The sequence below is a fragment of the Chiroxiphia lanceolata genome, chromosome 10, assembly GCF_009829145.1.
Source record: "Chiroxiphia lanceolata isolate bChiLan1 chromosome 10, bChiLan1.pri, whole genome shotgun sequence".
Taxonomy (NCBI): domain Eukaryota; kingdom Metazoa; phylum Chordata; class Aves; order Passeriformes; family Pipridae; genus Chiroxiphia; species Chiroxiphia lanceolata.
The window spans coordinates 19542951-19560521 of NC_045646.1; the positions used below are offsets into that span (position 1 = coordinate 19542951).

Below are 17571 nucleotides of genomic sequence, written 5' to 3' on the forward strand. Positions count from 1 at the left end.
CGTTGGTTTAGGGCCAGAGCTTATTAGGGTTAGAAAACCCTGATTTTTAGGTTGTTATTTACTGATATTAATGAACAGTGATGGAAGTGTTTGCTTTTTGACTGTTCTGTAACCTGCACCGGTTTGACAGGACTTGCCTTGCCTCTAGCCTTGAAGAAGACTTGAAGCTCATCTAGAAGTGTGGGGTTGGTTTTGGCACCGAAAAAGTGTAATTAGAGTTTCACCTGCACGTACGTGGCTTACAAAGACCAGTAATGCAAACCTCTCCTCTCCCCCTGCAAGCCCCCAAGAACGTATGTGCTTAGTTCTCATGTCAGTGCCCGATGCGCGGCACTAAGCCCGTGTGCCATCCCTGCGCGGCTCCCGCTCGGCTCTCCCTCGCAGACCATGAGACGCCAGCAGGGACTCGCTAGAAGGACTTCGGGCATTTGCCCGTCGCTTCCCCGTCAGAGCGGCACGCTGGAAGCTGCTGCTGCGCCTTCCTGGAGGTGCGAAGCCGCCGCTCGGTCCGCCCCGGCGATGGCGCGGGCAGGGATGATGCGGGCAGGGATGGTGCGGGCAGTAGGCGATGAGGCGCTGCTAAGAAAGTTTGCCGGTGTCCGAGGGCGAGTTTCACGCGCGAGCAGCGGCGGGGGCAGTCGGGGGCCCCGTCCCGGCCGCGCTGCGGGAGCGCTGTCGGGCTGCGCTCCGCGGGTGCCGGAGCTGCCGCCGCGCCGCGTCCGCGGGGGCCGGGCCGGACCGGGCTGGGGCGGGGGCGAAGGGGCGTCGCCATCTGCTGTTAATTCCCCGGTCATTGGATTAGTAACCCGCGGTGATGAGATCAGCGGGATCGGCTTTCGCGAGGGGGCTCGGCGCTCGCCGCGCTGCCCAGCTGCGCCGGCTCTCGCATGAGGCGGCGGCGGGCGGCCCAGGGGGAGGCAGAGCGCACAAAGCCCGGTAGCCGCCGCAGGCCGCCGCCCCCGGGCTCCGGGCGGGGCTCCCGGGCGGCCCGGCCGAGCCGAGCGCAGCCCAGCCGAGCCCCGCAGCCCCCCGGGCGCGGTCCGGGCCGCGGCGCCTCCCGGCTCCTCCCGCCTCCCTCCCCGGGGCAGCGGCTCGTCCCGGCGCCCGCGGGAAGGCGGCGGCTGGATCAGCCTCTCCCGGGCGCGGGGCACACGCGCTCCGGCGGCCGGGGAGACGGGGGGCTCCCGAGTTTGTTTACTTGGGATCCGCGTCTCTTTTCCCCGGGATTCCCTTTTCTGGCGGCGTAGCGGATCGGCGGCGGTGCTGTGCCGGGGGTTTATGGTAAGTTTGCGGTGGGTGAATTCTTCAGTTCGTGGGAATTCTGTGTTTTGTTGGACCGTGTGTGGAGACGCGTTTGTGGTTTGTTTTTTTTTTTTAAAAAACATTGCTGGTTTTCAAGCTGGTGTGTAGAGAAATACACTTGTGCACCGTTTTCTGGTTTATAACGAAATGGTTTACAGTAGAAATTAGTTTCCTGAGCTACATATTAGAATTCTTTCTAGATGTTGAATGACTAGAGATTTACGTTTCTTGTGAGCTGAATTAATCTAACTTCGCGCTGGCGAAAGCAAAACCTCTTGCCTAACGATTGCCACAAGCTAATGTTTTACAGTGGTTACTTGATGCTTTTTCAGGCAGTAAAAATCAGACCTCAGTTCAACTTAGACGGATCTGAAATACTAAATTGTCCTCTCCCTACGAGTAAGAGGCAAGCTGAACCTTTGTCAAGACAAGCCTGAATTTGTATGCGAGACTTGTGTTTCAACAAAGGGAGGTATTGACTGAATTTGCCCTCACGTTAGTTGTGAGAACTCGGAGCCAGGCAGTGGGGTTTGCTGTCTCTGGTAGGAAGCTGTTCCTGCAGAACCACCAAGGGCAGGGGGAGCTGAACGCTGCCCTCGCAGCCTCATTCATTCCTGGAGAGGCTCCGGCGTTGATGTGGCAGCGTCCGTGCTGGCAGCGGATCATATTTATTTCTTTGTGCCCAGGACTTAAGAGTGTAGACTGCTACAGGGTGGGAAATGTCCGATATAGAGAGATGGCCAGCTACCACTTCAGCCGCTGGTTTGATGTAGACTACAGCCCTTCGGTGTTTAAGTCATACCTGCTATTTTCACAGTCCTCTGTTTGCCTTCCGGTGACAGAAGCAATCCCTGATAAGATATCTTCATGTTGCAAAAGAGCTTATCAGGAGGAAAAATAGCCCCATAGAGTTACTCTTGATGCTTATGGCTGAAACTGGCCGGACTTGTGTAGGGTATCTCGAAGGATGCTACATTTTTAATGTTGTTTCTGTAACTAAAGGAGCCCGTCAGGGACGTGAATATCAAATTGCTGTGAGATTATTTGGTGCTGCTGACAGAGAAATGCCAGATACCCTATGTTCTCTTAACAACAAGCGGAAGTTTTATAACTGGCCTTAGTCATGTAAGTCTGGTTTCCTTGGTAGCTAATGTGCCTCAGTGTCTTGCTGCTGACTCTGGATGTCCTTGGATGACCGTCCTGTGCCTCAGTGTCCCTGCCAGGGCTGAAGGGAGGCCCGGTACTTCTCTGCATCACAAGGATGATAAAACTTCACAGTTCTGTGCCTTGCTGAGGCCCTCATGTGGGTGTTGCTCTGGAAGTACATACTGGTGCTGGTAGGCTCGGAGAGCCCTGTGTTCACACCCATACCATCCTGCCAGTGTGTTTGTCTTTGCAAATGTCTCTGCAGCCAGATTTGAAACACCGGGCTTCCTGCTCAACAGGCTTTGGGGCTCGGGAATAACAAAGCAGTGCCACCTTTTTGCCAGGAACTTTTCAGAGTTGTGAGATTTTTTTTTCTTTTTATTGATAGAAGCTTGAAAACTTGCAGGAGAATTAATAATCAGATATCTTGTTTCTTGAAACAACCAGAATTTTGGATTTTTGGTTTGACCAAATTACAGTCATCTTTATGACTGGTGTTTGTGCAGCATAGGAATTCCTGAACGATGGGCCATCTCTCCGGTGACTCCACAAGCAGCAGCTCATTAACTTGTCAGGCTTCATTGTTGCTGTGTAAACTCCTGTAATGGATTTTCCATGTACCAAGAAAAATTCAAGGAAGCTATTCTTGTCTCATTTTCCTTCACAATCACTGTTTGCTCCTCTTCTGTGTATAAGATGCTGACCTCTTCTTGGGGGGAAGGAAGATAATTTTCATAGTGGCACTTGATGCCATATTACAGAACTCCATCTGATGGTTACTTTGAGTTGGCGTCTTTTAATTGAGACAGCTGGAGAGTTTTCCTTTGAGGAGCTGTTTTACCTACACATTTGAAACACAATGAGAGCAACTGAGGAAGAAGGCATTGCATGGTTTTCTGAGATGTTAATTGTTAAAAATACTTGGCTAAACTGAAGAGCAACATCATGCTAGATACTCAACTGTCCCATCCCCATAATTCTGCATGTCCAAGAAGTAGCGGGTAGAAAGAGGGATGCCTTTACCAGATTCAAGGTCTGTAAGCCATGCTGTGTTTTAGCTGTCTGCTCTCTTTAGCCTCCTTGTCTGCTCACTGCTGCTGCACTGACACCCTCGATTCTTTTTGTGCTGGGGCAACATCACTTCAGTGCAAATTTGAGGTCCTCAAAGTGGTAAATCCCAGGCTGGTAAATCTCAGGTTGAATAATGGTAATGCAGAGTGTCCTTGATACTCACTTCTATTTCCACCATCAGTTAGTGAGGATAAATGCACCCTTCTTAATAGAATATCCATGTAAAGGAAACCTAGATGTGTCGTCTTCTTAGCAATCCTCCCAGGATGGAGGATGGACGTAAATATTGCTGGACTCGATAAATCCTGAAGACCAAAATGAGACTGATGGCAGAGAGGAGTGGAGGCTGGTGCCTACCTTCCTGATGCCATCCAGGGAGCAAACCTGGACTTGTCGCTCCAGTGATGAAGGGCTCCATGCTGGCAAAACTCTGTTTAGATGGACACAGTGAACTTGGTGTAGTCTCCCTGAGCTCTGTCAATGAGTGTGCAACTGGAGGCTAGTGGAGATACACACATGTTGTCCTGGCAATTTAAACTATTTATTAAGCCAGTATAGATCCATTTCCTGTGATGAAGGCATTGCTTAAACCTGCCCACTGAACAGCTAACCAGTTTTGGAAGTTGAAACTCTATGTAAAGTTGCTATGTGTAGCTAAATATTTGCTAATAATTCTAGAAGTTATTGTTGTTGGACTTACTGTTTGAAAATAAACATGTGCTGTGGGTTGAAACTTGCCAGACCAGATAGCTACCTCGCCCACACTTATTTTTCACGGCGTTGTGTACATGGTAGTGAATCTGCGTCACTCCCTGCAGCACACACAGCCTTCAGGCCTGACTTTAAGCTGTCTTTGTAACGTGTAACTCTGTTAGCTGACGTACATTTGTGCTGTAGGGTAAGATGTTAATGCATCACGTGCTTCCTGGAAGAGCAGTTCATGTCTTCAGAGTTCTTTAACTTCAGTCGACTTATGCTCAGGTTGTTTGTGGGGGTTGGTTGTTTGGAGCATTTTGCTTACTTGCTTTGAAAAGGTGCATGTGCATCATTAATACTGGTGCTAGACTGCAAATACACTAGGGAGTGCTCCTCCAAAAGGGCTGAATACAGAGTTTACTGATAAGTTTCTCAAAAAACAACAGTTGTTTGTTATTTTGTTACAGTGTCCAAGCTAGTGTTACTTGAAGACAGCAGTGCAGTGTGCTTGACCTGGGCTCTCTCAAGGGTATTTGAAATGGTGGTACTGTCTGAATCCCATTTTCAGGTGATGTCTGGAATGATGTCAGGAAATGCCTCTCCTTTGCCTCAGCTGCTTGTACAGCTCCACAGCCCACAGTCCTTCAGATCGGAGGGTGACAAAATTAGGTTGGGGGGGGTTGTGTTTAGAAAACTGACAGGATAATCAGTAGCATTCACAACCTATCAGGGAAAAATCCTTGCCCTGAAGAGATTTAATTTGAAAGCAAAGCTTAAAGAGAACAGTGTGCCCCAGTAGCCTTGGTGGCAGTGTGGAAAAATGCATCAAAGAGGAGAGCAGGAAAATGTGGCTTATGTTTTGGGAGCCGTGCTGATTGAGAGAGCAGGGCTCACAGGGTACCACGACTTTGGGTTAAGAGCTGCAGTTGCAATTTGACTGTCAATAATTGATTAAAGCTTGATGGCTCTATTTTGTCTACCTCCATTCTGTTAGAGGGTGCCTGCCCATCAGGAGTACTGTGTAGAGCTTACTGCTTCCCTTCTTTTGGCTCCTTTTCCACTAAAAATGGAGTAGTGTCAGATACTAGCCTATTGAAATGTACATGTGTGTAAATTTATATTTTTTGGGGGGTGTCTTTTTTAAGTGGATGTCACTTTTGCCTCAGAGGCCAATGTGGTGCAGCACCTAATTTCTGTAGCAATTGAAATGCAGAAATTTAACATGATTTGCTGTGGTTTGGCCATAGCAATCAATGAAGGACACATTGTTTCCTTCTTTGAGGAAGAAGAGGTGAGGTGAGGTGCTTGGGCTAAAACACAGGTGTTCTGTGACCTAAATCTGTTCATACTGAAGCCATTTGAACTTAGACCAATGCTGAGCAGTATTCTCTATAATTTTTTGCTTCTCTGTGCTTATTTCGTGTATCTTTGGATTGAACATCATGGGGTAATCCTGCTCATGGCTGGTGTCAGATGACAGGTTTTATTGTGTTGCACTGCAGAGTGTGGGTGACTTAGCAACTTTATCTTCGAGGATTTGTCAGAGGCTGAAGCGACAAGTAAGCTTTGGTGTGCAGCATGAAGCTCAGCAGTGTATGAGATCCATCTTGGAGCTGATTGCAAGCTTTCAGAGCCATACAGCAGACTCCTTAGTTGAGTTTGCTCTCTTCATTTAAAGACACACTTCCAAAAGCTTGTTCTTATACTGCCTTTCTCATTCTACCCTTTCGCCAAAGTCTGGTGTGCACTTGTCTGCTCTTGTGCCTTTCTGTGGTAACAACTCCTGAAGAAGATTTTGCAAAGAGATTTTGAGAGAGAGGAAAGATTTGGTCATATTTACACTGTCTTGTCAGAACAGTGAGGATTTCCTTCCTACAGAAGGGGACCTAACCATGCTTTGGGATCTAACCATGGTCTGGATTGCAGTTCAGCTCCTGAAACCTGCCCTTGCTGGGATGGGGAGCTGCTGAGTGAACTTCTTGTGAAGTGGCTGGACAGCCTGGGATTCCTTTTGTCTGCAGGCAGCAGGAGGGACTGTTGGCTGCTGACTTTGTTGTTGTATTTCTTCAGCGTTTTTTCTGCTGGATACCTGAATATGGCCCAGCTCTGTGTAAGAGGGGAAAATGAGGCCTGTACCTAGAGACCATTCAAGCTCTCTCTACACCTGGTAGCAGCAGCAACAGCCTCATGTAGCCTTGGTTGGAAAAGGTGTTTCTTGAATGTTTCTTGAATGTTTAAAAATCAGCCTGCTTAGAATTGCTTTTTCATGTTGAGAGCGCTTGCATGGCTTTAGACATGGACAAAAGTGAGATTTTTCAAATCTGATGAAAGGTTTAGGTACTCAGTTGTCATTTAATTTTAACTACTTTTCCTCCATCTCTTCTTCAAATGAATGCAGAAACAAATTGCCTCTAGTAAAAGGATAGTTTTTTTTTTCATTACCTGTTGGAGGTCATAATTTTAAAAGAAAGCCTTGTTGCATAAAGTATTTACATCACAACTACATTTTATACTGAGAATGGGCTGTCCACAGAAATTGCTAAGTGTGGATTGTAGGCACAGTCATGATCTGTGTACTGGGTTTTTTGTTTTTGTCTAAGAATATTCTAACAAATAGTTTTGTAAGGGAAAGATGAAAATGGCTTGAAAGAAAGTTGGCTGCTATCTTTGAAAAGTGAACTAATTCTCCAAAATCTTGAGCTTATTTCCTAATTATTTCATGATAGAAGCCACACAAAATTAAACAATAAATGCACTTTGTTGTCAACAAGGACTGTGTTACTTGACAGGAGAGAAAATGCCATGACAGTCAAATTTTTGTATAGCCAAGCAAATAGTTGGTTTAAGTGGTAAATAAAGAGAATTTTGAACATTGAGCTTTAAATATTTTCTAAGTTACTAGCAAAATTATAAAAGGTTTCTTGTTTTGAGATCTACTTTAAAGGTAGTTTGGACACACAGAGTAATCTGGGAGCCAGTACTGGTACTTTTGAAACTTTGTTTTCCAGTTTAAAAGTTTTAGACTCCATTTCCAAAATAAACTCTGCTCTGTTCCTCACCAAAGGTTGCCATGTGCTTTTGACTGCAGAACTGTAGTGTTATGAAGGGAATAGTTGCTTTAAAATAAAGTTTAATTTGTTTGTACTTATGTTCTCTGCTCAGTGATGTCATTGCATTTAATTCTGTAGTATGTCCTGTGTTTGATTTCATTTCTGTGAATTGTTGGCTCAAGTTACAAATGATCCTAAAATTCAGTATAGCTGAAGTGGGGATTTATGAGTTAAAATTGGAGCCTGGTCCTTATGGCATTGTTTGTGTTATTTTCTGGCTGAGACACTTGGTTGAGGTTAAAAAAAACCTCATTAAAATTAAATTTTAACAACTCCATTTGTTTGGTTATCTTGAAAGTTTATCCTAATTTAACTTGTAAAGGTGTACTTGTAGATATTTTTGTCTGATTTGTGTAACATATTTGCATGGGGAATTGAGTATCTGTTCCTTGTGGCTTATCACTAACCTACTTGGATTTACATTGAGGATCTCAGTGATATGAGCACATGCTGAACTCTTTCAAAGACTGAGAATATTCTGAGGCTCCAGCTAATTCACTTGGGCAGGGCCATTATTTCATCCTTTGCCCAGGAAAGAAGGAGCCAGCAGTGAGTGCACCTTTGGGCAGGTGTTAAACCTGAGACTATTTAGAAATTAAATTCTGACCTTTGATGTTTTCATCCCGTGCTTGTGCAGTACAGGTGGTTATTTTGGGGGTCTGACCCCACAAGGAGGTTTAGGTGCATTATGTCATCGTTCTTTCAAAAACTGTGATGCAGCATAAAGTCAAAATGCTCTTTTCCTTGTTGCTGTTGAAAACTGTTGTCAGGCATTTCAGAGATGACAGAACTTGTTTGAAGTAAAGACGATGACACATCAGAGTGTCTAAAAGGCAGGAACATTGCCATCCTGACCTCATTTTGACTGCGTTGCTGCACATTAGTGTTAAATCTGGTTTGTGCCAGCACCTGACTGTCCCTGCATTTCAGTACCATCACTCTCTGATGCTGTTAACATCTGGGTAATTCTGTGATATTCTCACTTCTAATTCAGAGTGTACCGATCATTCATTAAATATTTATACAGTCTTTTGGTTTTGATGTTTTAAGACTAAAAGGGTGGGATTTCTATTATCTCTTGTAATCAAAGGCAAATAATGCATTGAAGCTTTTTGATCATTTAAAATATTATAACATAAAATAAAGGAATGCCTTTGTACTTTGGTCAGTGCTGATGTAACTGTTTCCAGTAGTCTAGAAGACCTTACACACGGTTCATTGATGGCTTGTTTAGACTAAGATGCAGCATTGTAAGTGCAATGATTGTCTACCAAAGATGCAAGAATGTGCTCAGGAAGGATTTGTTACAACATGTATGGTATCTTATCCTTTGAGGTTTAAATAGAATGAGATATATTAAACAAGCATGAGCATGAGACCTGGAATATGTACTCGTTGTTTTTAAGTTTTCTGGTGTTCATTTTAATGGTATTTGAAGCAAAATGTGTGGGTGGAGAGATGGAAGAGAGGCTCGCCTGTGAGATCTCTCCCTTGATAGCCATGTATCGGAGTGTGGATGTAGCAGGAACAGGGAAAGAGGAACATTCAGCAGTGCGAGTTCTTGAAGGTGCACCTGGAGAAAAGGTGATTAATTTGTCAAAGGGACTAAGCTAAGTATTTGTCAGGATTTAAAAATGAAACAGGGAGTGAAAATAGACCTCATAGGCAGGGTGCACCTGTCAGAAACTATCAGTTGCTGCAAGATCCTTCTGTGATGCTCAAACGCCTGTGAGGAGTCGGCACTGACGTGGTAACATTCCTTCCCTCACCTCAGTAAGCTGCAGTTGGGATGGGAGAAAGTGCATGAGGCTGCTGCCTTGAATTCATGTGGTCTTTTGATTTACAACTACTTTTTTTGTTTCAGTGAGCCACCTCCAGCATTGATAATTGGCTTGTATTTCCTGCTCTTAAACCCTGTAACAAGAATTAACAGCTCGTTTTTACTCAAATACACCTCTTTCTAGCAATGCTGAATAATAGTGCAAGGGGAGAAAAAATCCATATGTGCTAGGTCATCACAGTTTGACTGCTGGAAAAAGACACCAAAGGGAAATTCAAGCTGAAATGTATCAATACTCCAGGGACACGAGAGCCACTGATGAGTTCACTTTTACTGCTGTACTCCACCCACATCCTGCTAATAGAGGACATGGGAGCAGGAAGTCTTCATGAATGCAGAAGCTAACCCTCTCCCTTCACTCCCTTTATTTTTAGACTTCATGTATTCCCTGTGGTAAAACACTTAGGAACTTGGGGGAGCTATGCCCAAGGTTGGGTAGAAATGTGACTTAGCAGCAACTGCTGCTCGGTGTGCAGTCACTCAGGAGATGAGCAGAGACTATTTCTCTCACCCTGTAGCTGGAGATTGGTTTACTGTTGGTATAACGTAATTCCAGTGTGTGGAGTTCTGACATCACGTTTGCTTCAGCAGATGGATGGAGATAATGAATTAATGCAGAGATGTTTTTCTTTGTGTTTTGACTGTTGGAAGAAGTGGGAAAATCACTGGCTAAAGCTGGCATCTAAATTTAGACATCTGAATTAACAATGTAGGAAGCAGTAGCATGGCAGGCAGCTCAGTTCCTCTGGAGTACTGCTGGCTGGCAGTATGGACACTTTGGGCAGGCATTTGAACTGTGCAGAGCAGGCATCTTTTACACCTCTGGTGAAAAATGTGTGTGGGATACTTCCTCTGGATAATCTTTAGGCCAAGGCCGAACTGTCAGTTTAATATAACTTTCCTCAGAGTTCCCAATGAAGTGGTCTTCACAAGGAATTTTTTGCGTGTAATTTTTTTTGGTCTGAATATTTGTATATAGTGGGATTTGCTTCCACAGCTGTTCTGTGCTTGGTTTCCACAGTGGTAAGAAATGCGGTGTGCTCAAATCAAAGCTGAGCCTGATAGACTGTAGTAGAAATATGATTGTAAAGGAAAATTCAAGAAGTTACTTTATTACAGCAAAGATGTGTGGGTTGATGGTCTTGCTGGAATTCAATTTGTGTGTTTAGGTCTCGTGGTACAAGAAGAAATTTTATTACATGTAATAATTAGCTTTTGAAATAAAGAGGATTATCTTTCATTTTAATCACTCTGCCTTAATAGCAGGGAAGAAAATCATTGGTTTTTAATAAGAGTCCCAACTCTGTTCTCAGTGTTTTTTAGAATGACATTTTAATTGAATTTTATATTTATGGGACTGATACTTAAAACTTGTCATTCTCGTGGATTCTTGCCTGTTTCCCCACTGTTTATTAATCAGCTGTATTTTAAAGAGTGTAAGCTTCTGTCCTGCTTGTCTTGCCAAACAAAAATTCCATAAACAATTCTTTGTGAAGAGAGTTATTATTTCTATTGGTAATTTTTAACGTGCGACTCTAATATTCAGCTACATTTCTCTCGTTAACATGAAGCATTATGTATATGCTTCATATTCAGTATGCGAACAGCTTGTAAATAAATTACAAAAGTAGGTTTAAATTTCATGCCTGTGCTTAGGAAAACTAATGGATGGTAATCAGTGTAATGGCTGATGATAGATTGTGCTGTGCCAGCAGGGGAACTGGCGCCCAGAAAAAGTAACACCAGATCAGGAATGGCTAGAGACTGGTTGGTGAATGTGTTCTTCTCCAGATGCTTTTTTAATGCCTTCAATTAACTTGATTAAGCAGCTTAGCTTAAGTAAGCAGAATTTGTGACTTGGAAGTTCTCCCATGTAGTATTTTCCCATTGCCTTAGGAATTAATTCCTTCAGTACTGTGTCCCTGTAAAGCAGGCAGCCTTGGTTGCTCCTGTGTCTTGCACAGACATGAGGTGCTGTATGCTTAGTATGAGAGGCACACACAGGGGTGGTTTTTTTCCTCTCTGCAATTGGTTCTTGGCAGAAGTCATAAATCACAGTGATTTCTGCACAGTGCAATTGAATGGAGCCTGACTACCTTATTTTTTATTGGTATTGAGAGTTCCCCCCTGCTTAGATCACTCTGAATCCTTTGTCAGCAGAGCAGAACATGCCTTCTCAGCTTCTGAGCCTGGTTTTGTAGTGCAGGGTCAGCTCTGAATGCCATCCTCTAGTACCTGAGCTGGGTAGCTGAAGTATCTATGTAGGGCTTGGCCAAAACAGTGACTGGGGGACTTTTAGGCCTGGGATTCCTTGGTCAGGAGTACCCTGTGCCGTGTTCCCATTATAGCTCTTTAAGGTGCATTTTCTTGTTGCTGTTGGGGGTCTGTGTTGGCTGCAGCTGTGGCACAGTTCACCAAAGACTTTCCCTCCAAATACTCACCAGTCAAGTGGCTGCTCTTGTATTCTTCTGACCAACGTTTTAAGGTAGTGGTTCCTAAGCAAGGGAATTGTTCTCAGGGACCACTTTGAAATATAATTAAATTTCCTAATTGTACCAGCAGTGTCCTTATGAGGTAACCTGGTGCATTCTCTTTCCTACCCAAAGGTTTTATCTTTGCAGCATATGTCATTAGATAGGGAATAGGAATAGGGATGTTAAATAGGGAATTAGATGGTAGCACAGAGTTCTGATGTCCATCTGTTTGCTTTCCTTGTCTCCTCCCTTTCCAGTAAGGATGGTGGTTATGTTATGGTATCCCATATTTTTCAGAGCACAGAAAAGTGGCCTCAGATGGAAACAATTTCTGTGTATCCTACAGACTCTGATGGTACTGGAGAACCCACCCATGAGTACCAGCTGCAGCACCAAAAGGATTGCTGGATATTGAGGCAGCCCAGAGCTCTGACAGGCTCAGCTCTTGTGTTGACAGCTGCTGGCTCAGCAAATCATTGATTTCCAAATTGTAGGTCTTTCTGGTTCTGTCTTGCAGTTTTTTGTATAAATATAAGTATTTCTGCAGTATCAGAAGTTGCAGTGTCTCACACAGATTGTCATTAAATCCGTGCAGTAGCTTCAGTAATTGGGATCTGTGTTTGTAAGTGTTTTGGTTTTTTTTATCCTTAAGAGAATTTCAGTGAGGAGCCTGACACTGCATCTACCTTTTCTGCTCCCCTTGATTAACAAAGCACACTTTGTTAATCAGACGTGATGATGTGTTTTGATACTTACTTAGTGTAGACTGGAATTAAACCAGGTATCTGCTACCTAATGAAAGGTGAGGGTTGAGTGTGCTTCCATGATCCTTCTCTTTCTAGAGGTGCCACGTGGGGACATAAACATCTTAAAGTGTGCTAAAAAATGGATAAAATTTTCAGCCCCATGTGGCTTCCCAGTGTTAAAGAAGCTGACAATGGGATGTACAGGGAAAGGGGGGGAAGGGATGAAAAAAAAAAAAGGGAAACTGGAAAGACCGGGATTGTAACAAAAAGCCCTTTGCCATAAATTTGTGATGAAGATGATATGTAGGGCAATTGAATATATTTTTCATTCATTCCTTCACTGTGGAGGAAGATCTCTGTTCATGATGGGGATTATTCAAGTAGTCAGAAGCGTTTTTAAACTTCTGGGTTTTAACGCTCCATTAAACTTCCATAATGTGTAAATTACTTCCTTCAAACTTGTCTCTATATTTGATCTCTTTACTGTAAACTGTAACAGAGTTCCTGCTAAATATAAAAATGCACAACTGCTCTTGATCCTGTGATTCTAGTAGCAATTTCTGTGTCTGCACAGTGCTTTGGGGAAAAGTGTGTCAGTTTGTCTGTTGAAAGAATGGCTGGAATTTAAACCCCCTCGGATTTCTAGTATCTTTAGATATTATTTTTTTTATTAATCTGTTGACCAAAAGGCTTGTTTTTCTCCTCTGAAGCTATTTGTAGTGTTTGTGTAGTATCCCACATGGTTTTACATTCAACATAGTGGTGTGTTTTGTATGTGACTTCCAAGTATTTTCCAGTAGTAAATGATAGTTTGTTTGATAAAGGCAAATTTTCATTTAGGCTCAGGTGAATACCTTGGTTAGATGTCAAATGGTTCTGAAAGGATCTTTGTCTTAGTCCACTTAGTTTTAGCCTTCCTGTGGTTTGCTTGAGGATATGGTAAACAAAAACCTAGCTCTGATGAAGTTGAAAAAAGAATAATTTTCCCAATATTTGCTTGGGTCATATTGAGTGTATTATGGCTTTTATAACTCAGTGGGAAAATAACTTCTTTTACTGGATGTAGTCCCTTTTAAACATATTTATAAATGTTACCTTTATTCTTTATTATACTGGAAATCAAGGTGATCTATATATCCCAATGCAATCTAGGGTCTTCTTTTTCCAGAATTTAAAACTCTGAGCATTTTTTAAAATATATATTACACCTGTTGCTGGAACTTAGCTTGTAATTACTGATGTGCTTTCTCTCTGTGTAAAGTACTGCTGATCCAAATTTAGATGGGGCACATTTTTGTCCAGGGCAAAACAGGGCCCTGCCTGAGCTATTGGAGAATCAGTGTGTGGGAGATTTAGATGTCTTGAAGATTCTTTGCAATAATATCAAATATGGGGATTTTGTGCAAAGATTAATTGGAACACACTTATTTCAGTGGCAGTACACCTAAAGATTATTACTACTATATTTTTATTGCCGTCAAACTTGCATCTGGTGCACTTTTCTTCCAAATAACTTTCAATCTTTTTTTCCCCCTTTTCACCCAATACATTAAAGAATGAAGTATAGTTAGTAATTAATTGTTACAAATAAAATGCTACTTAAAAGAAAACTCCCTGTGGAAGACTGTTTAGCAGGGGGAACTGGAGTGTGAAGTTATTTTGAGAAATACAGACCTTGCGTTTGAGCTTATAGATCACAGTCTCTGTTGAGACTCCTGTAGACAGGCACAAAGCTGATTTATTTTTATCCACACCTCTATTAGGAAGTCTGGTGTGGGCTTTTTAAAGTACTTTCCTGTGGTCAAAAATATCTGGAATTGTTGGCACTTGTAACAAGAATTTTTTTGAGGTTCTGCACTGTTAGGTCAGTTGTAGAGACTCAGAGTAGCAACTTCTTTCACCATGGCTTTTCCTGGTTGGAGGCCCTCTCTGACACTGCAGTCTGTGATACTTTTTCTCTGTAGAACAGTAGTTGTTTGAAAAGGCAGCCTTTCCTGTCAATCTGGTTCTAGGACAGTGAAAGATCCAGAAAGAAAATAACATTCCACATAGCCACTGGTGACAGCCGACGTGAAGTCCACTAAGGACAGATTGTACCTGAGAAATTTGGTGGCCTTCTGTGGCAAGATTACGGCATTGGTGGATCAGGCAAAAGCAACTGATGTAATCTATGTGGATTTATGTAAAGCATCTGACGCTGTCCCACATGACATCCTTGTCTCTAAACTGGAGAGACATGGATTTGATGGATGGATCATTTGGTGGATTAGGAATTGGCTGGATGGCTGCCCAGAGAAGTTGTGGATGCCCCATTCCTGGAGGTGTTAAAGGCCAGGTTGGATGGGGCTTTGAACAACCTGGTGTAGTGGAAGGTATCCCTGCCTATGGCAGGGGGGTTGGAACTAGATCATAGAATCATAGAACAGGCTGATTTGGAAGAGACCCATCAGGATCATTGAGGTCAACTCCTGGCCCTGCTCAGGACACCCCAAGACTCACATCATGTGCCTGAAAGTATTGTCCACATGCTTCTTGAACTCAGACAGCCTCGATGCTGTGACCGCTGCCCTGGGGAACCTGTTCCAGTGCCCAACCACCCTCTGGGTGAAAAACTTTTTTCTGATATCCAACCTAAACCTCCCCTGGCTCAGCTTCATGCTACTTCCTCGAGTCCTGGTGATCTTTCAAGTCCCTTCCAGCCCAAACTATTCTATGATTCACCATTGCAAGACCCATTCTGGATTCTCACCAAGGTGTCCTTTGTCTCTTCAGGAGGAGTCATATTCTTGCCATGGGGACATAACTGTAAATCTTTTATTCTTTAAAGCCTTGTGGCCTTTCCCAGCCTCTCCTGGGTTACCAAGTGTCCTATTTCCTAAATTAATAGCAAACAGAAACAAAAATACTACTCTGTAAAATGGGAATGCTTTTATGTGCGTAAGGAAAATCAATTTTGTTGCTTAGAGCTCAGGCGGTTTGATTCTATGATATTACTTTCTCCATCATCCCCATTTGTCTGTGCAATTGTTCTCTGCTGACAGATGGGCTTTAGCAGAGGCGTGTGTTTAAAACAGATGAAATTCGTTGCTGTTGCTTAAAAAATATGAGGGTTTTTTTGAGAAAACATTTATTTGTTTAACAGGAAGTTGGTTTGTCTTTTTGTTATCATTCCAAAGCTGAATGGAACTTCATTTGTCAGCGCACCTGGGAAATACAAAATCATCTATGTGATTTGATTTTATGATGATGCTTTCCTTAATATATATGAAGTGTGTGTACTTAATTTCTGTTCTTTCAAAGAAGAAACTGCAGGAAGCATTGCTGAAGCATTGCTTCCTGGTTTTGTGTCTTGTGGCTGATTTGACATGAAATCTTGAGGACACTTTGCTGCAGTCACAGCTTTGATTTGAGCTCATTCTCTTCAGAGTTTCTTGGCAAGATATGAACTTGCAGCCCAGCCTGGTCTTCCATGTGATCACTTCCAGGATGTCTGTCCTCCCCTGCAGGAACACAGTTGTTTTTGAGCCTGCTGCTGTTCTGTCAGATTTGGCTGATGTGGCTATTGACTGAAGTAGCCTGAAGAGGGGGAAGGGTGAGGAGGGATGCAGATGGTGTGATTGTGTAAGCCTATTTTCCTATTAAACAAAAGAATACGCTTTTGTTCAGGATCAAACTTGTTCTCATGTATTCATCTCCTACATGTTTGTGCAAGTACAATGGCTGGGTTCCCTCCAACCTTGCCCTCCCCCTCTCCCTGTGCAGCCCTGAGTGGGGGAATGGGCCTGACCCCTGCATGCATTTGTGTCTTCCATACAACAGATCCCCCATGGTTTGTCCAAGACAGCCTTTTTTGGACATCTCTGCCACATCAGGCTGCTCAGTTCACTGTAGGGGGAAGAATATCTTCAACTCTTGTCTGCTGTGCTTGGCCAGAGGCACAGTATGTTTATGTCACTGGAGTTTTGCGGCACTGTTGGAAGTATTAAAGTCATCCAGATCATATCAGGAGTAACCTCTAATGGGCTGGAACAGCAGGAACATCCACTGTGTTTGCTTCCCGCCCACCAACAGTGAGAGCATCTGACAGGTGTTGTCTGTACACTGCTGCTTCATCTAAATGAGAATTAAACAAAGTGAGGCTCAGATGCAAAAGAAGACCACAAAAGTATCCTGGTCATTCCAGAAGCATTGCAGATTTTCAGCTGTTAGGGAATGTCTTTTTATAAATGATACAGAGGCAAAGCACTAGAATCACCCACTGCAAAATGTACAGACAGGCCCTGTGAGGGTGGAGCTGACTCTTGTAGTGTCTGGCAAATCTACAGCAGCCTTGTGATGCTATAGCAGCCTGCCGAGCTGCTAGTAGTGGGTCTTCCTCCTTATCCCCATCCTTATCAGGATACTCCCCCTAGAAAACCAGTTGCAGGCCTTGGCTCCCTCATGATTTACGAAGACTCACCAGGCTTGGAAAACATTGACACAGTCTAAGACTGAAGCTTGAGCCAAGGGGCCAGATTTTCACTACAACACATAATTACAGTTTCTCCAGTTTCAGTCAAGTTCTGGTGAATGACTGTGTCAAGCTGGAGGAGCTCTCGTCTGTCTGATCGTCACTTTCTACCATCTGCAGACCTTCCCTCATCTGCTCAGGGATCATCTCTGGCATGTTCCCTGGGATTCACGACTGGCTAGACTGAGGAATGATGCTTTCCAGGAGCATTTTTCTCATCTACAGCCTGCTAGCTTATTTCATTTTAAAGGCCAACTGGCTCCACTACACATTACAGCAAAGGGAACTGCAGCAAAAGAGAGGCAGTGGGAAGGTGTTCAGCTGCATTTCAAGGCCATCGTTTAATGGATGTTCTGGTTTTGAAATTGAAGCTGTAGGGGTATTGATCCTCTACAAAGCTCTAGAGGTAAAATGTAAAATAAATTTAAAGAAAAAAAAAAGAGTGAGGCTGGTGAGAAGTAGTAATGACTAGAGAGAAATTGCAATATTAAAACTTAATTATTCCTTGGGCTTTAAATCTCACGTGGTCTGACACCTATTGGTGGTACTTACTTGGTGAAGCATGGCTGAGTAGAAATGTAAAATGCGAAGTGCAGCTGAAGACATAATTTTCAATTTCGTGCTAAGCCTTTTTTTGTGTTAATTTGCTCCTTTAATATAACCCTGACACTTGAAT

At 43.4% G+C, this 17571-nt stretch overlaps 1 protein-coding gene across 5 annotated transcripts in view; it reads left to right on the forward strand.

Annotated features, from left to right (window-relative positions):
• SPSB4 (splA/ryanodine receptor domain and SOCS box containing 4) overlaps positions 1 to 17571 on the forward strand; it is a 160648-nt gene that overhangs the window by 74812 nt on the left and 68265 nt on the right. The window contains exon 1 of one of the 5 annotated variants that reach the window (XM_032698352.1): positions 1195 to 1281. The exons of the other annotated variants lie outside the window; for them this stretch is intronic. The gene's annotated coding sequence lies outside the window, so the exon portion shown is untranslated. Of the gene's footprint in view, positions 1 to 1194; positions 1282 to 17571 lie in introns of those variants that run through there. 5 annotated transcript variants of the gene reach the window in all.